The sequence below is a fragment of the Triturus cristatus genome, chromosome 9 (genome assembly GCF_964204655.1).
Source record: "Triturus cristatus chromosome 9, aTriCri1.1, whole genome shotgun sequence".
Taxonomy (NCBI): domain Eukaryota; kingdom Metazoa; phylum Chordata; class Amphibia; order Caudata; family Salamandridae; genus Triturus; species Triturus cristatus.
The window spans coordinates 22,916,666-22,941,918 of record NC_140592.1 but is presented as its reverse complement, the minus strand read 5'-3'; the positions used below and the strand labels follow the sequence as shown (position 1 = coordinate 22,941,918).

The 25,253-nt window shown below is 48.7% G+C and overlaps 1 protein-coding gene and 1 pseudogene across 2 annotated transcripts in view; one reads left to right on the top strand and one right to left on the bottom strand.

The window, feature by feature from the left end:
- CPNE9 (copine family member 9) overlaps window positions 1-25,253 on the bottom strand; it is a 1,048,133-nt gene that overhangs the window by 8,405 nt on the left and 1,014,475 nt on the right. The gene's annotated exons all lie outside the window — the stretch shown is intronic.
- Window positions 463-24,257, top strand: LOC146797287 (uncharacterized; annotated as a pseudogene).

The window sequence follows — 25,253 nt, the reverse complement described above, 5'->3', positions numbered from 1 at the left end:
GGCAGGATATCCCATCAGCACTGATGATGCCCTTAGATATGAAATCCCCCATTGACACTCTGTGCTGACAATGTAATTCGACAGGTTATCTACATTTACTCTCAGTGCCAACAATGTCATTCAACAGGGTATCCACATTGATTCTCAGTGCCAATCATGTCATAAGATAAGACAGGGTATCCACATTGACTCTCAGTGCCAATCATGTCATAAGACAGGGTATCCACATTGACTCTCAGTGCCAACGATGTTATTCAACAGGTTATCCACATTGATTCTCAGTGCCAACGATCTCATTCGAAAGGGTATCCACATTGACTCTGAGAGCCAACAATGTAATTCGAGAGGGTATCAACATTGATTCTCAGTGCCAACGATGTCATTCAACAGGGTATCCACATTGACTCTCAGTGCCAACGATGTCATTCGACAGTGTAGCCACATTCACTCTCAATGCCAACGATGTCATTTGACAGGGTATCCACATTGACTCTCAGTGCCAACGATGTCATTCGACAGGGTACCCACATTGACTCTCAGTTCCAGCGATCTCAGGTGACAGGGTATCCACATTGACTCTCAGTGCCAACGATGTCATTTGACAGGGTACCCACGTTGACTCTCAGTGCCAACGATCTCAGGTGACAGGGTAGCCACATTGACTCTCAGTGCCAACGATGTCATTTGACAGGGTACCCACATTGACTCTCAGTGCCAACGATGTCATTTGACAGGGTACCCACATTGACTCTCAGTCCCAGCGATCTCAGGTGACAGGGTAGCCACATTGACTCTCAGTGCCAACGATGTCATTTGACAGGGTACCCACATTGACTAGAAGTGCCAATGATGTCATTCAACAGGGTACCCACATTGACTAGAAGTGCCAATGATGTCATTCAACAGGGTATCCACATTGACTCTCAGTGCCAATCATGTCATAGGACAGGGTATCCACATTGACTCTCAGTGCCAATCATGTCATAAGACAGGGTATCCACATTGACTGTCAGTGGCAACGATGTCATTCAACAGGGTATCCACATTGACTCCAAGTGCCAACGATGTCATAGGACAGGGTACCCACATTGACTCTCAGTGCCAAAGATGTGATTCAACAGGGTTTCCACGTTGACTCTCAGTGCCAATCATGTCAAAGGACAGGGTACCCACATTGACTCTCAGTGCCAACGATGTCATTCAACAGGGTACCCACATTGACTGGAAGTGCCAATGATGTCATTCGACAGGGTATCCACATTGACTCTCAGTGACAATCATGTCAAAGGACAGGGTATCCACATTGACTCTGAGTGCCAAAGATGTAATTCGACAGGGTATCCACATTGACTATCAGTGCCAACGATGTCATTCAACAGGGTATCAACATTGATTCTCAGTGCCAACGTTCTCATTCGAGAGGGGATAGCACTTTTATTTCACTCAACGACATGCTGCTCACTCTGTTGTGTACATGTCTAAAACAAAATGACAAAATCAATAGATTTTGTAGGGGCGAAACCTACTGGCTTTGCCAATGCTTTTTTCTCGAATCGGCCCTAGATTTTGCAGGAGGCGAGCCGAGACCTGCGCCTTCTTGTAAGGACAGCAATTGCAGCACAGTCTTTTGTGAAATGTTATTTGTAGCTGTGAAGTGCATCCATTCTAAAGTGGAATAGAAGCTCACTCATGATTGGGGGCTTGGAGGTTGGGGAGGGTCTGGTAAAGGAGATGGCTTTCCTGTGACCTTGGCTCTCAGCACAGCCACAGCACCCAAGTGCACAGCACATGAAACCCCCCAAATCAGATGCCCGTGTTTGTACAAATTAAAATGAATACTGACTGCACCCAGCATATTGCAGGAAAAGAATGATCATAACTCATGTGTGCGTAGTAGTACGTCATATCTCTCCAAACATTTTCACAAGATGGGGTGGAGCACATAGGAAGTATGCCCCCTCTCCTTAAACCGTATCTGCATAAAAATCATGCAACCATAGAGCAAACATGGAAGAATGCCCAGAAGCTGGGAGGTGAGAAGAGGGCCTGCAGATGCACTTGTATGGAGTACCTTCAGAGTGAGTAGCCAGTGGAATGACACTGGCCAGTAGCCAGTGGCCAGTGACCGGAAACTGTACTTGGGCCAAGCTCCACGCTCCACGTGGATGGCAAAGCAGAGCCGGAAGTAAAAGCAGAGGATGTGCAGACGGCGTGCCGGCCGGTCACAAGCACGTACATTAGAGCGACGTTGGAATCAATGAATGGTAAGTTCAGGTGAGTGTTGGGCAGGTTCTAACTTCTTTTAAGATTTTTTTTTTCTACAAGAGATTTTGCAAGCACAGCACAAGCACTGTACAGGCAAACTTAAAAAAAGATATAAAAGAGATCAATACATTGGAAGGAGTAAGGCAGATCGGCTGGTTGCTAGAAGGAAGCTGAGAGAGGAATCTCCGACTTCAGTCCTTGTGAGATGAGGCTTGGTGTGACGCTACACGACTCAGTGGAGATAATCCAATCTGAACGATGCTGCCTTACGGCTAGTTGTGGCTTAGGTTGGATTATACTAACAGTTTAGTGAAGTGTGATGGGTGCACTTAGCGTTCACCCTTTATTCATTTTGTGGCTGAGTTTTGAGAAATCATGCCATTAAGTCACACTCATTTTATTTGTGGGAGAATGACTCAATAAATATTGGTCTGTTCTAGAATACCTATACCTATTTGTAGTGGTTTCAGGATTCGGGCGTGGCTCCACATTTTCAGATTCTCTGACAGGGTTGTCTGACTCCTAACGCCCTTCCTCACATGGACATTACTCTGCGGGGATGGGGGGGATAGGGGGGGGGGGGGGGTTAGAGAGACATCTGCCAGTTTTCTGTTTTCCTGAAAAAGTTGCAGTTTGCTTTTGGCGATTAGGAAACCTACTGAGCTGGCCCTAATAGTTTCGGGGACCACAGCACCATGAGGGAAGGTGTGAGCTCCCTGTCACTCAATCCCGACTTGGCAAGGACGTGGTTGTTTTTTCAGCAGCCAGTGGAGACAGCCTTGAGATCTGTTTCCTTTGGAGATCAGTTCTCGATACACCAACAGCTAATAACCCGGGGCTTTAAGTGGGCCGGGTCCTGCCAGTGCTCAGCACCGCTACGCAAACAAATGATGGACGGAATGCTGAATAAATCATGCCTTCACCCCCAGTCAAGAGATCAGGATTAAATCCATCATTATTTTGCCCACTACACCACCCCAGTTTGGACCCAGCCATATGCCAATGAGTCTTGACCCTGTGCCTCATGGGAACACTCCAGCCCGAACTGCCAGGCCAGGTCCTCCCTGGACCAGCAACAAGCATCCTGGGACCGGTTTCAGGGTATGTCACCCTTCTTCAGCCAGGCTAGCTTGAATCCAGTGGCACAGTGAGCAAGGGACCCACGTCTGGGCATACCCGTCCCACTTAGGGCGAAAAGTGTTACAGCAAACAAATGATGGACGGAATGCTTAATAAATCATACATTCACCCCCAGTCAAGAGATCTGGGTGCTCAGTACCGGCGGTTCTAAAAAGCAGGTGCTTAGACGGGTCCCTATCGGGCTCTCCATTTTTGCCCTCACCATCAGGGTGAAAAACAAATCTTAACTCTGCAGCAGGGCCACCCTTCACTGCCTGTGATGTCACTTCAAAGAGACTTGTTATAGTTCTTTCACAGTCTCATCATTTCACAACTAAAGCATTTTCAATATTATATACAACAAAGCCATAGCTGTTGCTTATTTATTTTATGCAAGTAACAAACACTGACAAATCCAATAGTCCTGCCTTGTTGTAGGTGCAATGTTACATGTTTTATTTTATTTTTGGATGCAATGACAGAAGCAACATAATACCAGTCGGGCAGCACACTATGCTAAGCACAGATTTTTAGTTTACGTGTTTTTAAGCCATCCACTTAATTACATGGACCACGGCCCTTTTAGAGAACCCCCAGTTTTTTTATACCACTTAAATCCCTGCAGTAACCTTTGTGCATTTGCACCTGCACATGCATGGTCAGTCAATCATACAAGAACACTGTCTGCTGCTCTTCACATACACCGCCTGCGTCATCGCTCCTTCCTGCAGGGGGCACATATCGCGCTCCCGCTTTACTTACAAACACGACTTGACTTGTGCTCAGCTGAACAGAGCACCTGCTGCAGTCACACATACACATGCATGAACACTCACACATACATGAAGCTGCGAGCTCCTGCGACACGTCTCTGAAAGTAACACACAACACCCAGACTCTCCCCTCACGGGGTACTCTATAAAGCCGCTCTCCACCACCGACGTTCAACAAACGGAGCTGCCTTAGGCTCGACCCCCCCCCCAAGTGCTTCGGGGTCACGTGTTGGTTTCCAGGCACTATATATGCTACAGTGCGATTCAATACAAGATAAAATAGCAGAATCCTGGTTACTGGCAGAGATTTCACACTGCGGTGCCCCCCGCCTCACTGCCGGGAGCTGCCAGCGCCCCAGAACTGCCAGCCTAGAGCTCTCTACTGCAGTGGCTCGCAACCTGTGGTCCAGGGACCCCTAGGGGTCCGCGAAGCCTCCCCAGGGGTCCCCGACTACTTAGAAAATTAAATAACATTAACAGATTAATAAAGTGTATGCAAATAAAGATGCTTAATGCACAACTGAAAATTTTAAGACCTACTGTAAATGTGAAGGAATTTGAAACTAGAGGCTAAAAATGAAATGAGTGTCCTCAGATTGATTGGTGGGAGCAGAGCAGGGGCCTCAAACAGAGTGTAGTATGGACGATGAGCGGCCTTAACTTAATATAGAAAAAAAACTCCAACCTTTCTGTTAAAATTAAAAATATATATTTTTTTTATTTAAATGTGTTTGCAAATTAAATAAAATGTGTCATCATTTGTGTTTTTGTTTTAATTAATGCTTTTCTATAGTTTTTCTGTATTGTTTTGTGGTTCAAATCATCGGCAATGCTTAGGCCAGGATCCCCGGCTTCTAGTTATGACTAAGTGAGGGGGTCCCCGTATTCCAATAAGTATTCAGTGGGGGTCCCCGGGTTCCTATAATGATTCAGTGGGGGTCCATGGGTTCCAGTAATGGGTCAGTGGGAGGGGGGGGGAGTTCCCCAGCCTCCAGTAATGACCGTTTGGGGGAGTACCCGGATTCCACTAATGGCTCAGTGGGGGGGGGGGGGGAGAGGCGTTCCTCAGGATCCAGTAATGATTAAGTTGGGGTCGTCTACTTCCGGTAATGACTCAGTGGGTGAGTCCCCGGATTACAATAATGATTAAGTGGGAGTCCCCGGGTTCCAGTAATGGCTCAGAGGGGGGTGAGGGGTCCCCCGAGTTCCAGTAATGATTAAGTGGGGGTCCCCAGCTTCCAGTATTGACTCGGGGGGGGTTCCTCGGGTTCCAGTAATGATTAGGTGGGGGTCCCCAGATTCCAATAACGATTCAGTGGGGGTCCCCGGGTTCCAGTAATGATTAAGCAGGGGTCCCCAGAAGTCAAATGGTTGGGAAGCACCTCTCTACGGGCATCTGTCTAAAGTGCCCTCTGTAGCGCTGCTTCATAGCGCCTCTCTGCACCTGTGAAGCCACTGGTGAGCTCCTGTGCTGGTGACTCGCCCGGAGTGAACATCAGGCTTCGAAGTCGTCACTCCTCCTGCTGATGGCACCATGCCAACCAAGCCTGAACTTGTGGGCCGCCCACTGACTCCGCGAACATGTCTGATTTCCAAGCGCTGTCTCTTGGGAACCTCCATCGCAGCGCTTGACTAACCTCCTCTTCCCTCTAGAAGGAAATAATTATCCGCGTGTCATTAAATTCCTAATTACTATCTGTCCAAGAACACGGCCTCGTTAGCTGTTGGTAAGGAAAGGAGGTCCTGTCCCTGGAGGCCTGGCACGTGCTGCTTCTGACCGCCCCTGGCAACCACCGGGGACCTGGGCTACTAAGAAAGAGCGCGCACACAAGCCTGCCCTCAAATATTAACTTTATGAGCTGGGGAGTTTGCTGTCCTCTGCTGCCATGAAGCCCTGGCAAGGACGTGCCACCTGCAAGGGCACTCAATCACCAGTGGCGTAACGAAACTTGAGGGGGCCCCCTGCAAAGCACATGAAGGCCCCCCCCCCCCCCCGCGGCCCGGCCCACCACCTACCACTTTGCCTCACCACCCAAAAATCTGGCGCCCCTAAGATTGCCAGCCTTTGCCCACATTGGGCCCCCTCCCTGCCAGCAATCAATTAGGAGAGCACCAGGACTCCAGTGCCGCCTCTCTGTCCACGGGACCCGGGCCGACCCAACTGGATGTGAGGCAGCCCCATCATGAACAGTTACAACACACGGATCCATCTTAGCTGCCTAAGTGTGACACTGAGTTGGGCACGGACAGGCACTATACTGAAGAGACCCACCTGTTTTACATTACCCCCAAAATACAAACCAAGCACGGCTGCCAGAAAGCCGGCTGCAAGCGCTTGAAATAATGTGCGCTCGTACCTGCCGCATTGCTGCCAAGTTTTTTAGATTCCTTATGTGCGACATACATTTCAATTGCAATTGTTAGGTATCTAAAATATAGAGCAATAATGCCATAACTATGCATAAGCTCTGTTCATTAATATGTTATGGAGGCGACACTGCAGGAACTTAAGTGGAGCTGGATTCATGGTCAGTCTTATTTACGGCGCCAAACTACAGCACGCGCCGTCTGCCGGGCATGATTTTGGGCAAGCCAGCCTCAAGCTCTGAGAGGCACACCCTTGGTTGCAGCGGGCAGCCCACTGCCCACCGGCAGCCTGAGCCTCGAGCCTGCAGCCATGCCCAGCAGCCCAGGGGAGACTGAACTTCAGGCAGCTGATCGTGCGCTGCCTCTTGCACTAAAGAATACATTGTTAACTCAACCCGCTGTTTGAAGGGCTGGCTGTCGCTGTTGCCAGTGCCAGCCAGGGCGCGAGCTGCCGGTGGCATGATCCTTGAACCAGTGCCCTCCTGAAAAGGATACTAAAGAGCATTTTGAACCCACAGAGTTACCCAGCACGTTCTTAGTCCATGATTGGCTCAGCGGCATCTTATACCTTTGAGACTCACAGACAGAATGTAAGTAGCTAAGACACATGACAGGAATAGAACCCACATGGTTCAACATGGAAAGGGTGTGACATCTGCCGTCATCACAAGAGCAATCATCAGTAGACGCTGATGGAAGACGTGCCAATACACATTAATCCCTTCCTGTACATTACCCTGTATTGCCCTGGTACATACACATCTGGTACACATCATCCTGTGGTTCCCTAAAGACGACAACAGTGTGCCCTTTTGACACATCACCCTGTGCTCCTCTGGGGGCCATCGCCGTATCAACCCTGCTGCACATCACTCTGTGCCCCCGGAGTGTTATGTGCACATTATTGACCCCAGTGTGCATGGTGGCCGGTGTTTATTTTGGCCTGTGTTATGCGTGTTTGTATATTTTTGGTCTGTATGCATACGTGCCTGTCTGTCTGTTTGTCTCTGTTAATGGGTGCCTGTAAGTGTGTTTGTCTGTCTGCTCGTTTTGTGTTTTATGCTTAGTGCGTTTATGCACATTCATTATACAAAAGCCAGACATTGCCTTTGTCCATGCTTGTTTACCGTTATAGTCAATTGAATGAACTTGATTTTTTCATTGTTCAAAACGAGACGTTTTAACATTTGCATCAATAAATAAATGGAAAAATAAACATGCAGTTTGTGGTTTTCATATCAGATAAAATAGAGTGAGAATTAAAAAAAACAAAATGTAATTGACAAAATATCGGAAAGTCACAATAGCTAATAAAGAAGAGAGCGTGTGTGTGGTAAACATTCGGAATCCCCTTAGGCCGCCTCTAAAACATAGACGTAAAAATAGCAAACTATGCTAGACGCTTGTCGCAGTGGGATGAATAGTAGGATTGGGACGCGGCGGCACTGCGGGTTCAAGGAAGTCTTTACCTCGCTGGGATTGACATAAAAATACCGCCACAAGCAGTGACAGAGTGGGAATGTTGACACAGTTGCTGGGTACTGGCAGTCGAGCCGCTGTTATTGAATATTCCGTATTGGGACTTTTTAAAACAGTCTTAATATACTGTGATATTACACTTTATATATTATGTGGCTGATTGAGTTTTTCTTAGGCATTTATCACAAGATTTTGAGAGCCCGCGGGCTCTCGCGGGAGATGAGGCAGAGAAATACGGTTTAGCCTCAGTCGTCGCTGTAGTGTGATGTGGGGGATACAGATTACTAGAACCCAGTGTGTGTGACACGACGTCCAGTCCCCTCCAGGAGGGGTCACTTCATGATAACAGGGTCCAGGCGTGTTGCACAGAAGACCAATGGTGTCTGCGCAGGTGGATAGTAACCAGAGGCCTAGGCATTGACTCATGCTTTACAGTGAGGTCATTGTGGCCTACTCGGCGCTTGTGTGACCACGTGACGTAGCTTGTAGCTCCCTCTGAGGGGATTAGTCTCAGATTACTGTGTGGGCTTTCAGGGCCAAAGGCCTTAATGCAAAGCAGGGGCTATGAATTCTGTACCTGCTACTGCGCCCCCCCCCCCTCCCCGATACCAGTTACTGCCACCCCCCCTCCCCGACCCGATACCAGTTACTGCCACCCCCCCTCCCTGAAACCAGTTACTGCCACCCCCTTCCCCGATAATATGTGGCTATCATCTCTCTATGCTGATGGTATGGGGTTATCATCTCTCCATGCTGATGGTATGGGGTTATCATTTCTCTATGCTGATGGCATGGGGTTATCATCTCTCCATGCTGATGGTATGGGGTTATCATCTCTCCATGCTGATGGTATGGGGTTATCATCTCCCCATGCTGATGGTATGTGGCTATCATCTCTCTATGCTGATGGTATGGGGTTATCATCTCTCCATGCTGATGGTATGTGGCTGTAGGAGAGTAGGGTCTGCTATCCTATGGTCACCCCAAATTTTTGCTTTTTGCTTCACTGGTTTTTGACATATTGAGGCTGTGGGCCTGCCAATCAGACCCCCAGCCTGCTGTTCTCTCTACTAAATTAAAACTATGCACCCTAGGTGCATAACCAATTGGAAGTGGATCACCCTGTCAGCCCCTGTACCAGTGTACACTAGGTACCCAGGGCATTGGTGTACCCAAGGCCTGCCAGGGGCTGAAGCATGTATTATGCCACCCCAGGCTTGGCCTAACAATTTGACACAACTGGCTGATCACTCAGCTGGGGTAAGTTGGTGTAATCACCTCTTACTTAGGTGTAGTATACCTATACCTAACCTTAAATGGGACACATGGTAACCTATAAGTCACTCCTATGGCAGGCCCTAACAATCCTGAAGGCAGAGTGCTTGGTTCCATGTGAGATGGTGCTCTGGCATGAGCTGAGCCTGTCTGCAGTGGTCGGAACAACTTCCTTCTACTGTTTCCAGATATCGTCATACCATATACTCTTAAGTGCATTATGAACCTCGCGGTTAAATGCTAACTTTGGTTTGGCTTTATCAAAACATGTCGAGTAAGGTGTCATACGAATTGGAATACTAACCCCTCGCCAATTCTGGCGACGGGGTTAGCATTCCACCCTTCTAGAGGGACACGACATGTACAGTACCTGAAACCCGGGTAAAATCAGACATAGCCTCAGCTCCACAAGATGGATGCTGCCACCACAGACACAAGTCTGCCCTCCTGCTGTTGGGAGTCCTTCCAGCTTGGGAGGTGTGGACAAAGGGTTTCCTGCCAGGGGAGGTGCATGCACCACCCCAGACAGGATTTTGTGTATTGGTCAGGTAGGGCTTGAAAGAAACCAGACATGCCTGTGGCTCACAAGGAGCCTCGGTGCATATGCCAGTTCAAACCGGTCCTGGGGCACACCAGTCCCGGGCCTGGGGCGAGCTGGACAAAGGATTGGGGGTGTAACCACCCCCCTTCCTGGTCCCACCCATAGGGAGGGACCTAGCAGGTAGTCCGGCCCCTAGAATCCGCTTAAAGGTAGGAGCTGTGTCCTAAGACTTCAGACATCCTGGAATCAACTTGAAACTAAGAAGAAGACGGGAACTTCGACATTCTGCTGCACAGAAGACTGAAGGAAATCTCCCCTGTGGTCAGGGAGTGACCACCTTGCTAACGCAAGCACCATCCAGCGAATCAACGTCCGCTTTGCCGCCGCCTCCCGCCGGAGCCCGAGCCCAGAGACTGACAAGACCTGGACCTCCAGACCTCTCACCGCCCGATCCACAGTCCCTGAAAAGAGGAGACCCGTGGAGGCACCGAGACACGTGGAGCCAGCCATCTTGAAACGACCACAACAAGCTGACAAGTGCAACAACCGAGGCTCCCTCCAAGTTGTGCTTTGGGATCTGAGAAGCCCAACCCTCGAGCAGCATCTGCACCAAAGGTGAGCCCTCCCGCATCTCCACGATCTGCGTGGGGCCCTTCTGCATTTTGCCACTCGACGCGCCTAACCGGTTGCTGGCCCGCTGGCTAGTAGCCATCTTGGCGACGAACTTCACAAAATACACCGCTGGTCTGGTTGCTCCAGACTGGCCCTTGCTCCCCTTCAAAGGAGCAGTCCTTCTGACCTTGCTGGTCAGGACCATCAGCTTATTTCATCTCCTACAACAATTGCTTTTGCCAAGGCTTGTTTGCTTCGATCAAGTCGCCGACACCGCCGACAGCGAGAGCCTGCGTGGGACAACTCGTGAACCGACTCCTGGACGTCGTCGACCTCCAGGGACCACGTGGCTGCAGAGACAAGCTACACCTTTCTTCCTGTTTGCACCCGACATTGCCTGGTACCCACCTGGTGCCACGCTGGTCACTGGCTAGTGACTGTGAACACTGTCCCCTCTGCTTACAGGTCTTCAACATCTCCGATCCACTCTTGGATCCACTGCATCTCTCCCGGACCGACCGCCTGCAGCATCTTTGTCTTCAAGCTCCACGGAACAGATAGAAGAAACCCGACGCACTTCGAGGCCTATGCACCCGCTTCCTGTGGGTGAGGTAAAGCTGGCACTCCTGTGCCCAAGTGTAGTATTACATCTCTAGTGCCTGTGTTCCAAATCTTGAGTTCCTAGTCCATCCGGAAGATCCTTTTTGCAGTAACTTTGTACTTTTTACGCACCCATTGAAACCTATGGGAGCACGCGTGTGACTATTTGCTCTACACACGCCACCCGTGGACCTCCTGGTCACTAACTGAAGTTAGCTCCTTGTAGGCCCAGCGATTCTAGAGGCCCTAGGCCTTTTCCCTTTTCTGTTCGTGGTACTTATACCACTATTTTAGTATATGGTTCGAGCGGCCACCAGGGCCTATCCATATAAAGTGCAACTTCTGTGTATTCTACTGTAATCTTGTTTGACGATTTGTGCTCCTGTGCTCATAAAGAGACTAGGGGTTACTTTGAGAAATAAATACATATATATTTTGAATATATATCTGTGTGGTGTCCTTTCATTGGTATAAAAGGGGGTTACATTTGGTAAAACAGCTGGCTTAACACGCTTTACGAGTTTAGCCTCAAAGACTGCTTAGCCTACGCTACCACTAGGGCAGCTAGTCCGAAAAGGTTGACTTACAACCACACCATAAGGGTTGCTTGGCATGGTACAAGGTGATCACTTTAACTAGTGAGCATCATATACCAGGCCAACTTCTCACATTGGTGAGAAGCGGTTGGATTTGAGCTTGCTGTGTTTTACCATTGTAATCTCTTGGTTACCAATTGAAAGATCACATAGGTACCTGTAGGTACATATAAAACAAGATTAGATATACATAAGTTCTACTGAACTTAGTTGTTGTAGAGCAAAGGGAGTAGCACACCCTGACTACAACTACTAGATAGGTTTAGTAGGTAAACCCAAGTGTAGGTAGATTGCAACACATCCACCCACACTTAAGAGCAATGGCTGGGGCAGAGGGGTCCACTGTACCCATCTCTGTTGAGAGTGACCCCCAGAGGGCACCATCCATCTTTGCTACCCTTAATCAGAATGAGCTCAGGCATTTGGCAACTCTTAGAGGCCTTAAACAGCCCAAGAACCCTACCTCTGCTGAGCTCAGAGAACTCTTGCAAAATGATGAAAATCAGAGAGAGCTCAAGAAAGCTTCCCAGTTAGCCCCCTTAGGGACAGGAACAGGAGGCCCCCCTTCTGAAGATGCTACAGAGGTACCCAGTTCCAATAGCCATCCCTTAGATGAGAATCATACTACAGGGGAGGAAAGTGGTGAGGATACAGAAAGTAGTGATGATGAAGAGAGAACTAGCCCAGTGCCAAGTGTTATACTTGGCCCAGCTAAACTAAGGCTATTGGGGACTGACAGTGGGTTTACCCCATTGGATCTCCCCAGTGGACTTAACACAGGGCTTGGGAGGCAAATGAATCGCTCAGGTGACTCCAATGCTTCTCATGGCTCTAGAGGCTCTCAAGGTCACTCCAGGAAAAGGATGACCACCCCTCAGAGGAGGGAACATGAGGTCAGAATGCAGGAAGCCCAGCTGAGGATCAGGAAGCAGGAGCTAGAGGTAGCCCTGATGGAAGAAAAACTGAACAAGGCTAGGCAACCTAGAGAGAGTGGGTCTATACCCACTGGTGGCAGCATTGTCCCTAAGGACAAAGATAGGGTATTTGATAATAGGAACCTGTCTAAGGTTGTGCCCCCCTACAAAAGTGGGGATGACATCCACAAATGGATAACTGCTCTTGAGAGAGCCTGCAAAGTACAGCAGGTTCCTGAAGACCAGTGGGCAGCAATCCTCTGGCTCTCCTTTGAAGGAAGAGGCAGAGACAGACTCCTCACTGTTAGAGAAGAGGATGTCAGAAATTACAGAGTCCTGAAGAGTGTTCTGGTTGATGGGTTAGGCTTAACCACTGAACAGTACAGGTTAATGTTCAGAGACACCCAAAAGACACAGACTCAGGACTGGTCTGAATATGTTGAATGTGCCACTAAGGCTTTGGAGGGTTGGTTGCTGGGAAGTAAGGTATCTGATTTTACAGGATTGTATAATTTGATGATGAGAGAACAGATTTTAAATAACTGTCAAAACCAGCAACTGCATCAACACTTGGTTGACTCTGATCTGACCTCTCCCCAAGAATTGGGAAAGAAGGCAGACAAATGGGTCAGAACCAGGGTTAAGCAAAAGAACCAGAACCAGGGCCAAGGGGGTGATCAGAAGAAAACAGACCAAAAGGGTGGAGATCAGAAATCTAAAGACCAGAAGTCTTCAACAGGGCCCCAAACTACTGCTAAGGAGGGTGGGTCCCAACAACAATCCAAGGGAAAGAAGAAAGAAGGTCAAAAGAAACCCTGGTGCAATCATTGCAAGAATACAACTCACTGGACTAGTGATTGTAAGAAGGGTGGAGCCCCCAACACTGTTGCCCCTAAGGCACCTGCTCCCAGTACTACTGTTAGCAGTGTTGCCCCCCAGACAAAGGGTGTAGTGGGAATCACTATGGGAACTGAAGGAGATTCTGACTTAGACAGAACCCTGACACAGGCAGTCTTGATCTGTGATGGGGACATTGATTTGTCCCTGACTGTGAGCCCCAGTAACCTGGGCAAGTACAGACAGACTCCTTTAATAAATGAAAAAGTGGCTCAAGCCTACAGGGATACATGTGCCAGTGTCACTATGGTGACACCAGGCTTTGTGGACCCTGGACAGTACATACCAGGTGAGAATTACCTGGTGACCAATGCCAGCAATGCCACTACTTCACATAGTGTGGCAGTTGTTAACTTCTCATGGGGAGGGGTAACTGGCCTCAAAAGGGTTGTGGTTAGTGCAGACCTCCCAGTAGAATGTTTGTTGGGCAATGACCTAGAGAGTTCACTATGGTCAGAAGTGGAGTACAGGACTCATGCAGAGATGTTAGGTATATCATCACATGTCCTTGCTGTGACCAGGTCACAGGCCAAAAAGTGCCTCACTGAACCTCAGGTCTTGGATCCTGGAACAATGGACCAAGCACCTACCAAGAAGAAGAACAGGAGGGTCAAGGCTGTGCCTTCCCCCCTGCCTCAGAGTGATGATCAGCCTTCCCAGGAAGCTGATCTAGAGGACCCTGAAGGAACTGTCCCTGAAGAGCTTGAACCTGATCAGGTTGAGTTTCTGGGGACAGGGGGACCTTCAAGGGCTGACTTGAGGCAGGCTCAGTTATCCTGTCCCTCTCTTGAACCCCACAGACAGCTGGCTGCTGCTGAGGCTGCTGGGAATGCTCAAGGTACCCATAAAGTATATTGGGATGAAGGGCTCCTTTATTCAGAGGCTAGAGACCCCAAGCCTGGTGCCACCAGGAGGTTGGTTATACCTCTGCAATTTAGGGGCTTCCTTCTTACCTTGGCCCATGATATTCCTTTAGCAGGACACTTAGGCCAGAAGAAGACTTGGGACAGGCTTGTCCCTCACTTTCACTGGCCTCATATGAATGAAGATACAAAGGAGTTTTGTCGCTCCTGTGTGACCTGCCAAGCCAGTGGCAAATCAGGTGGCACAACAAAGGCCCCCCTAATACCACTACCTGTGGTGGGGGTCCCCTTTGAAAGAGTGGGAATAGATATAGTGGGTCCCATGGATCCTCCCACTGCATCTGGGCACAGATTTATACTGGTGGTAGTGGATCATGCCACCAGGTATCCAGAGGCAATTCCCCTTAGGACCACTACAGCACCTGTTGTGGCCAGGGCCCTGCTGGGAGTATTCTCCAGAGTGGGGTTTCCTAAGGAGGTAGTATCTGACAGAGGTACCAACTTTATGTCAGGATACTTGACAGCTATGTGGAAGGAATGTGGTGTCAACTACAAGTTCACCACCCCTTATCACCCACAATGCAATGGGCTTGTTGAGAGATTCAACAAGACCCTAAAGGGTATGATCAAAGGATTACCTGAAAAGCTCAGGCGAAGATGGGACATCCTTCTACCCTGCCTTCTGTTTGCTTACAGAGAGGTCCCACAAAAAGGAGTTGGCTACAGCCGCTTTGAATTGTTGTTTGGGCACCCTGTAAGAGGCCCACTGTGTTTAGTGAAGGAAGGATGGGAGTTACCTCTCAAAAAGCCTAAGCAAGACATAGTGGACTATGTACTTGGTCTCCGCTCCAGGATGGCTGAGTATATGGAGAAGGCATCCAAAAACCTTGAGGCAAGCCAGGCCTTACAGAAAGCTTGGCATGACCAAAAGGCTGTCTTGGTTGAGTTTCAGCCAGGACAGAAGGTATGGGTGTTGGAGCCAGTGGCCCCAGCAGCACTCCAAGACAACTGGTCTGGACCCCATACAATCCTGGAAAAGAAGGGAGAGGTCACCTACTTGGTAGACCTAGGAACTCCCAGGAGTCCCCACAGGGTACTCCATGTTAACAGGCTTAAAGCATATGTTGACAGGGCAGACATGGACTTGCTCATGGCTACAGATGAGGGACAGGAGGAAGAGAGTGACCCTCTCCCAGACCTGTTGTCTCAGAACCCTGAAGATGGCTCAGTTGAAGGAGTGACCCTTGGAGGCAACCTCACTGCCCATCAGCAGACTGAATGTAGACAGGTTCTACAATCATTTTCACATATGTTTTCCTTGATACCTAGTCAAACTGACTGGTGTACCCATGTGGTGGACACTGGTGACAGTCTGCCTGTAAAGAACAAGCTTTACAGACAACCTGACCACGTCAGGGACTGTATAAAGGCTGAGGTACATAAAATGCTGGAATTAGGTGTCATTGAACCCTCAGAGAGCCCCTGGGCTAGCCCAGTGGTTCTGGTCCCTAAACCTCACACCAAAGATGGCAAGAGAGAGATGAGGTTCTGTGTGGATTACAGAGGTCTCAATGCTGTCACCAGGACAGATGCACACCCTATTCCAAGGGCAGATGAGCTCATAGACAAACTAGCTTCTGCAAAGTTTTTGAGCACATTTGACTTAACAGCTGGCTATTGGCAAATCAGATTAGCTGAGGAGTCTAAGGCCAAAACAGCATTCTCAACCCCAGGTGGGCACTACCAGTTTGTGGTGATGCCCTTTGGTCTGAAGAATGCACCTGCCACCTTCCAAAGGCTGGTGAACCAAGTCCTTACTGGGTTGGATGACTTTTGCGCAGCATATCTTGATGACATTGCTGTCTTTAGCTCCACCTGGGAGGATCACCTGATCCACCTGAAGAAGGCTCTTGAGGCTCTGCAAAGGGCAGGCCTCACTATCAAGGCTACTAAGTGCCAGATAGGGCAGAGTAAGGTTGTATATTTGGGCCACCTTGTAGGTGGAGGCCAAGTTCAACCACTGGAGAGCAAGATACAATCCATCAAGGACTGGTCCCCTCCAACCACCCAGACTCAAGTTCGAGCTTTCTTGGGCTTGACTGGGTACTACAGGAAGTTTGTTAAGAACTATGGGTCCATTGTGACTCCTCTTAATGATCTGACATCCAAGAAGATGCCCAAAAAGGTTCAGTGGACAGTAAGCTGTCAAAAGGCATTTGATGACCTGAAGGAGGCCATGTGCTCTGCACCTATCCTGAAAAGTCCTGACTACTCCAAAGAGTTTATTGTCCAAACAGATGCTTCTGAGTTGGGTGTGGGAGCTGTGCTGTCACAACTTAATGTAGATGGTCAAGACCAACCCATTGCTTTTATTAGCAGGAGGTTGACCCCCAGAGAGAAGAATTGGTCAGCTATTGAGAGGGAGGACTTTGCTGTGGTGTGGGCCCTGAAGAAGCTGAGGCCATACTTGTTTGGCACTCACTTCAAGATTCAGACCGACCATAAGCCCCTCTTGTGGCTAAATCAGATGAAGGGTGAAAACCCCAAACTGCTTAGGTGGTCCATTTCCCTACAGGGGATGGACTTTACAGTGGAGCACCGGCCAGGTACTGACCATGGGAATGCAGATGGTCTCTCCAGGTACTTCCACTTAGGACATGAAGACGAGACTGGTCAAGGCTAGTTTGATGTCCCAGCGTTTGGGGGGGGTTGTGTAGGAGAGTAGGGTCTGCTATCCTATGGTCACCCCAAATTTTTGCTTTTTGCTTCACTGGTTTTTGACATATTGAGGCTGTGGGCCTGCCAATCAGACCCTCAGCCTGCTGTTCTCTCTACTAAATTCAAACTATGCACCCTAGGTGCATAACCAATTGGAAGTGGATCACCCTGTCAGCCCCTGTACCAGTGTACACTAGGTACCCAGGGCATTGGTGTACCCAAGGCCTGCCAGGGGCTGAAGCATGTATTATGCCACCCCAGGCTTGGCCTAACAATTTGACACAACTGGCTGATCACTCAGCTGGGGTAAGTTGGTGTAATCACCTCTTACTTAGGTGTAGTATACCTATACCTAACCTTAAATGGGACACATGGTAACCTATAAGTCACTCCTATGGCAGGCCCTAACAATCCTGAAGGCAGAGTGCTTGGTTCCATGTGAGATGGTGCTCTGGCATGAGCTGAGCCTGTCTGCAGTGGTCGGAACAACTTCCTTCTACTGTTTCCAGATATCGTCATACCATATACTCTTAAGTGCATTATGAACCTCGCGGTTAAATGCTAACTTTGGTTTGGCTTTATCAAAACATGTCGAGTAAGGTGTCATACGAATTGGAATACTAACCCCTCGCCAATTCTGGCGACGGGGTTAGCATTCCACCCTTCTAGAGGGACACGACATGTACAGTACCTGAAACCCGGGTAAAATCAGACATAGCCTCAGCTCCACAAGATGGATGCTGCCACCACAGACACAAGTCTGCCCTCCTGCTGCTGGGAGTCCTTCCAGCTTGGGAGGTGTGGACAAAGGGGAGGTGCATGCACCACCCCAGACAGGATTTTGTGTATTGGTCAGGTAGGGCTTGAAAGAAACCAGACATGCCTGTGGCTCACAAGGAGCCTCGGTGCATATGCCAGTTCAAACCGGTCCTGGGGCACACCAGTCCCGGGCCTGGGGCGAGCTGGACAAAGGATTGGGGGTGTAACCACCCCCCTTCCTGGTCCCACCCATAGGGAGGGACCTAGCAGGTAGTCCGGCCCCTAGAATCCGCTTAAAGGTAGGAGCTGTGTCCTAAGACTTCAGACATCCTGGAATCAACTTGAAACTAAGAAGAAGACGGGAACTTCGACATTCTGCTGCACAGAAGACTGAAGGAAATCTCCCCTGTGGTCAGGGAGTGACCACCTTGCTAACGCAAGCACCATCCAGCGAATCAACGTCCGCTTTGCCGCCGCCTCCCGCCGGAGCCCGAGCCCAGAGACTGACAAGACCTGGACCTCCAGACCTCTCACCGCCCGATCCACAGTCCCTGAAAAGAGGAGACCCGTGGAGGCACCGAGACACGTGGAGCCAGCCATCTTGAAACAACCACGACAAGCTGACAAGTGCAACAACCGAGGCTCCCTCCAAGTTGTGCTTTGGGATCTGAGAAGCCCAACCCTCGAGCAGCATCTGCACCAAAGGTGAGCCCTCCCGCATCTCCACGATCTGCGTGGGGCCCTTCTGCATTTTGCCACTCGACACGCCTAACCGGTTGCTGGCCCGCTGGCTAGTAGCCATCTTGGCGACGAACTTCACAAAATACACCACTGGTCTGGTTGCTCCAGACTGGCCCTTGCTCCCCTTCAAAGGAGCAGTCCTTCTGACCTTGCTGGTCAGGACCATCAGCTTATTTCATCTCCTACAACAATTGCTTTTGCCAAGGCTTGTTTGCTTCGATCAAGTTGCCGACACCGCCGACAGCGAGAGCCTGCATGGGACAGCTCGTGAACCGACTCCTGGACGTCGTCGACCTCCAGGGACCACGTGGCTGCAGAGACAAGCTACACCTTTCTTCCTGTTTGCACCCGACATTGCCTGGTACCCACCTGGTGCCACGCTGGTCACTGGCTAGTGACTGTGAACACTGTCCCCTCTGCTTACAGGTCTTCAACATCTCCGATCCACTCTTGGATCCACTGCATCTCTCCCGGACCGACCGCCTGCAGCATCTTTGTCTTCAAGCTCCACGGAACAGATAGAAGAAACCCGACGCACTTCGAGGCCTATGCACCCGCTTCCTGTGGGTGAGGTAAAGCTGGCACTCCTGTGCCCAAGTGTAGTATTACATCTCTAGTGCCTGTGTTCCAAATCTTGAGTTCCTAGTCCATCCGGAAGATCCTTTTTGCAGTAACTTTGTACTTTTTACGCACCCATTGAAACCTATGGGAGCACGCGTGTGACTATTTGCTCTGCACACGCCACCCGTGGACCTCCTGGTCACTAACTGAAGTTAGCTCCTTGTAGGCCCAGCGATTCTAGAGGCCCTAGGCCTTTTCCCTTTTCTGTTCGTGGTACTTATACCACTATTTTAGTATATGGTTCGAGCGGCCACCAGGGCCTATCCATATAAAGTGCAACTTCTGTGTATTCTACTGTAATCTTGTTTGACGATTTGTGCTCCTGTGCTCATAAAGAGACTAGGGGTTACTTTGCGAAATAAATACATATATATTTTGAATATATATCTGTGTGGTGTCCTTTCATTGGTATAAAAGGGGGTTACATTTGGTAAAACAGCTGGCTTAACACGCTTTACGAGTTTAGCCTCAAAGACTGCTTAGCCTACGCTACCACTAGGGCAGCAGCAGAGTGATACTTCATCGTGCTCTTGCATAGCGCCAATAAGCTATTGTGTGGCATCGTAGCACTTAAACAGTCTAGAGCGAAGAGAAGCAGGCCTTGATGTCTGGTTGGTAGAGTAGGTCCCAGGTCGGAAGAGTTAACTCTGAGTGATGTGTGAGGTCCTGACGCGAGGTCCGGTTGCGCCGTGGCAAACTCATCTCTCAGGTATGGGTGCCAGTGCCACACACGACCGGACATGGGGTGGCACGTGTTCATCCAGGTTTTATCTTATATAACCAGGGCCACAGGAATTATGCGGAAGAAGAGGGCCAAATTATGCGGCAGGGTTGGGTAAATTATGTGGCAAGAAAAGGCAAATTATGCGGCATAATGCTGCACATTTCATAACGGTATTACTTCATTATTTTGGCTTTTTAAACTTAGTAACACTTTCTGGGTATTGGTTGCACCTCATTACTACCAGTTTGACACCCAAATACAGTATAAGCAAATGTGAGCAGTCCAGATTTGCAAAGGGCTTTCCAACCTCGTGGCAACTCGTGCAGCTGCATTTTAAGTACCTGTTAAACCGTTTGAGCTAGAAACAACGGGGCATATTATCAAGCACGGCGTTACAATTATCACCGCTTTAGCGGCAGAAAACTGCCGCTAAAGCGGCGATAATGGGCTTGATAATATGCCGCAGAGAATTCCAATAGAAGCCCATGTTGACACCAGAACATGGGCTTCTATGGGAATTCTCAACGGCATATTATCAAGCCGCCGCTTTAGCAGCAGTTTTCTGCCGCTAAAGCGGCGATAATCTTAACGCCGTTTCTTGATAATATGCCCCAACGTTTTTTTGTTGAAATCTGCAGATTATGCGGCAGATGATGGATTAGATGGCAAATCTATAGTTATGCGAAAATCGTTGTGTCCTCAGAATCGCATAATTTCCATCGCCTTGTATATAACTCATCACTGAAGCACAGCGTGGCGGTGTGCTACCCACACATTGGGCATGGGGAAGGTCTGGGTTTATAGGGACTTTATTGGCTGACTGACTTCATATACAGGTCGGCTGGTGGCCCACTGTCTCCCCCCAGGTCGGCAAAGGCCTTGTGCCCCCCTCCAGCAGAGAAGCGCCTGCCGACTTTACACGTACCCTCCATGTCAGCAGAAACCTCTCTGTACCCTTATATGCCCGCATAGGGACGACTATAAACAACAATGGTTCTGTCGGGTAATGCTGTTTCTTTGTAATTATCAACATTCATGTAAAAGATGAATTCAACTGATGGCGCTGGAACACAAATAGAATTCCAAATTCATTCATAAGTTGCAAAATAAGTAATTTGCTTAAATTTAAAGCTTCAAACAAGGAGTTTTATTCAATGCAAAAATGAAGCAAAAATTACCATAAGAACAGGCTGTCTGATAGTTCAATCAATGACACGGCGCAAGTGATAATTATTTACAGTGACAAGGTGAATAAAGTACCTAAGTGACAAAATCAGTGTATGGTACATATAAGTGACAACATACGCAATTGACATATATTTACGAATGTAGACTTTTAGAGAGTATAGCATAAGTGTCTCAAGCTCAAGAATTGATCCAAATTGATTTGAAAGCAGAGAGACCTAGTGAGGAATAGACAACTACAACCGTCAACGTTTCGACCCTGACAGGAGCATTAATGGGGGATTTTCAATGCGGGTCTTCTTCAGGACAAAATGGTGATCGGACAGCCGATCCTTCAAGTTGAATCAATGTCAAGGAAAGGTGTGGAAAATGAATTGATGTCAGTCGACCCTGCTTTGGGATGGATCCCACTAAGAGGGTTATGCAATTAAATGCAGAACTCTACAGTTACAGAAACTGTGCACACTCAGATGCAGCCTCCTTTACATCGGGAGTCACATATTGATCAGGAAATATTCAATTACTTACTAATTGTAGACTGTAGAGCTCATTGCTGCTCCCAAAATTGGAGCGCGGTCGATGTTGCCTCTTGCTAAACTGGCAAAAGACGGTATCACAAATGAATCATGAACCACTCATTAGTTGTAGACGCACGGCAGGATCCTGTGCTCACACATTTGCCGTATCATTGAATTATCAGACAGCCTGTTCTTATGGTAATTTTTGCATTCATTTTTGCATTTAATAAAACTCCCTGTTTGAACCTTTACATTTAAGCAAAGTATGAATGAATTTGGAATTCTATTTGTGTTCTAGCGCCATCAGTTGAATGAATCTTTTACATCAATGTTGATAATTACAAAGAAATAGCATTACCCGACAAAACCATTGTTGTTAATAGTATACATGCCCAGGTTCTGAGGGATACTGGGTTACCCCTTTTGCTTTGCAGAACACATAGGGACGAGGCTCATCTTCAACCCCCAAGACAACTGTCCTGGGCATGAGTGAAACAATGCTTCATTTGCATAAAAAGTATGTGCATGAGCCCAACATCTTTCTTAGGATGTCACCGCGCACTTCCTCATTAACATGACCCACTTCCTGCAGTGGCCCCGCCCCTTCCCTACTGAAACGAGTGGCGCACCCGTTGCTCTCCCCTGAGAAAACGTTGACAAAAATCAGGTCTAATAGCGCATTATACATCCCAATGTACTTTTAAATTTGCTGCACAGCAAGAGACCAAGGGCCAGATGTATTAAAGGGCTTTATCCGTTTTGTGCCTATGGGAAAATGCGTTCGTACCGCTGGTCCTAAATCCTGCAGCGATAAACACATTTGCATTGCTGTGCTTCAGAGGAAAGGACGATGCTGCAACCAAACTAGAAAAAGACACACCTGTACTGTCTAACGCCTGCCACTGATGCGCCCGGCCCTTTAATGGGGAGGAAAGAGGTGTTTGAGGCTCTAAAATGGGCTCTAGAGCTAGAAATCTTTTCCAAGAGGTGTGGCCTATGAATTCAAGGGCGTGGCTTAACACACATGAACTAAACCCCTGTGCTTCATACAGCAGGCCCCCGACTGGCATGTGGGGCCCCTGAGAGATTTATATTCCTGTGTCCAGACATAAAACACCACAATAGACACCCACGAAACAAGCCAGAATCATTGGCTTTGCCAATGCTTGTTAACACTTTCAAATAAAGTAGCAACAACAACGACAGTGTTGTGAATAACTGGGTTTGAGCATGTGAGACTGTGAGTAAACAACGATTAAAGAGTGTGGAAGGGGCTGTGACCCCTCCCCCCTTCACACTATTATTTGCTCAGAGTCAGATCCCAGAATCATACTGTTGGCCATGCAAGGTCTACGGAGGCAGCCTTGCAGCAGCATGTGCTTATCCAAATAGTCACTTCTTCAGGCTTCCTGTCGTGGTTGAGCGACAAGGCATGTTTAGTTGAATTTACAATGGATTTGAAGTGAGAAGGATTTGCTCGTGACGCAGTCCTAGCTCGCTCCCATGAGTGTCTTAGACTCCGACTACTCACTCAGTCATAAGAGAGAAAGATCTTTGGACTGATGGACAAACTGCATTTTGTGTTGTGATAGTAAAAACTATTCACACACAAAATGCAACACACAAACCCACAGCTGAGCCTTTCACTTCCGCCTATCTTTTTCTGTGCCGAGCTCTCCGCGCCAGCGGCACAGTAAGGACACTACATTGTAGTAACTGTGGAAGGGACTAGGGGAGTGGTGGAAAAACGGGGACTAGTTACTCGATAATGGTGGGGTTAAAGAAAATGGAGGGACGGATTCACAAAGGTAACTTACGAGTATTAAAGTTACGAGTGAGGGGTCTGCACTTGGGGTGGATTCTCCAGACTCGGGGAGGAATCTCTCTGCACTGCGCACTATAGAGAGTGAGCATTGAGGAATTTCCGCACTGAGGGTAGAGATTCCACCCAGGGGCAGAGATTCCACCCAGGGGCAGAGATTCCGCCATGAGCGCAGAGATTTCACCCGAGCGCAGAGATTCTGCTCCGAGCACAGAGATTCCGCCCCAGGCACAGGGATTCTGCTCCGAGCACAGAGATTCCGCCCCGAGCACAGGGATTCCGCCTCGAGTGCAGAGATTCCGCCTCTAGTGCAGAGATTCCACCTTGAGTGCAGAGATTCCACCCAAGGGCAGAGATTCCACCCTGAGTTTAGAGATTCCGCCCCGAGTACAGGGATTCTGCCCCGCGTGCAGAGATTCTGCCCGAGTGCAGAGATTCCGCCCCGAGTGCAGGGATTCCGCCCCGAGTGCAGAGATACCGCCGCCCGAGTGTAGAGATTCTGCCTCGAGCACAGAGATTCCGCCTCAAGTGCAGAGATTCGGCCCTGAGTGCAGAGATTCTGCCCTGAGTGCAGAGATTCCACCTCGAGTGCAGAGATTCCACCTCGAGTGCAGAGATCCCACCCTGAGTGCAGAGATTCTGCCCCGAGTGCAGGGATTCCGCCTCGAGTGCAGAGGTTCCACCTCGAGTGCAGAGATTCCACCCTGAGTGCAGAGATTCTGCCCCGAGTGCAGAGATTCCGCCTCAAGTGCAGAGATTCATCCTCAAGTGCAGAGATTCCGCCCTGAGTGCCGAGATTCTGCCCCGAGTGCAGAGATTCCGCCTCAAGTGCAGAGATTCATCCTCAAGTGCAGAGATTCCGCCCTGAGTGCCGAGATTCTGCCCCGAGTGCAGGGATTCCGCCCGAGTGCCATAGATTCAGCACTTTTAACTTTACTACTCGTAAGTTACCTTCCTGAATCGGGCGCCCAATGAGGGGTTTGGGAGGGCCATGCTAATTCAGACACACACACAAAGAAGTAAGCCCACTGCAAGTCACAAAATAAACTTTTAACGTACATTAGTCCTAAAAGTGTCATCATAACAGGCTCAGATGTACACCAGCCCAGACTTAGAATACGTCAAGCACCACACAAGCCAATCACTGGTGCTGCAACATATTACCATAGAAAACCATGGCTGCCGGGAATTATAAACAACACATAAAAGGAGCTAATGCTAAATCAATTACATAAGTATGACATTTCAATTATATATGGGATAAAGTACCCCCTGTTGTACATTACGAGGCTATTGTAACGCAACGAGGAGTTCCATCCCCATGTAGAGAATGAGGCCATAGGCAAGTCCAACATGGTTGTTGCCAATTGAAAATGTTTATTTTAAAATAATGAACAAGCGAATAAAGTCAGGGTTAGAATTCAAATAATCAATACAAAATTAATGATAAATATGCTTTCTAAAATAATTGGCTAAGGTCATTCTATGGGTTATGCTTTATAAGAATTGTATTATAATTTATTGTTAGGTATTGAGTAAGAAATATTTTATTTAAATATAGGTCAATTGAATTATATTACAGAGATGGAAATCATTACAGGAATAAAGGGGCGATCCGCCCGCCATCCCAACTAGATTTACCCCCGCAATATTATTATGGTGGGGGGTACCGTGGCAGATGCCGCTTTTCTGCCGGTCGGCAATCGTTCCGATTGCCGGCCGGGCGGATCTGGGACATGATATGATGGCGGTGCCTAGAAGGCACCACCATCCATATTATGATGATGGGTATCACAGGCCTTTCCAAGGCGGCTTTGCCGCCATGGAAAGGCTGGCAGTGAACTGCTTTGGGGGCCCATTGCGG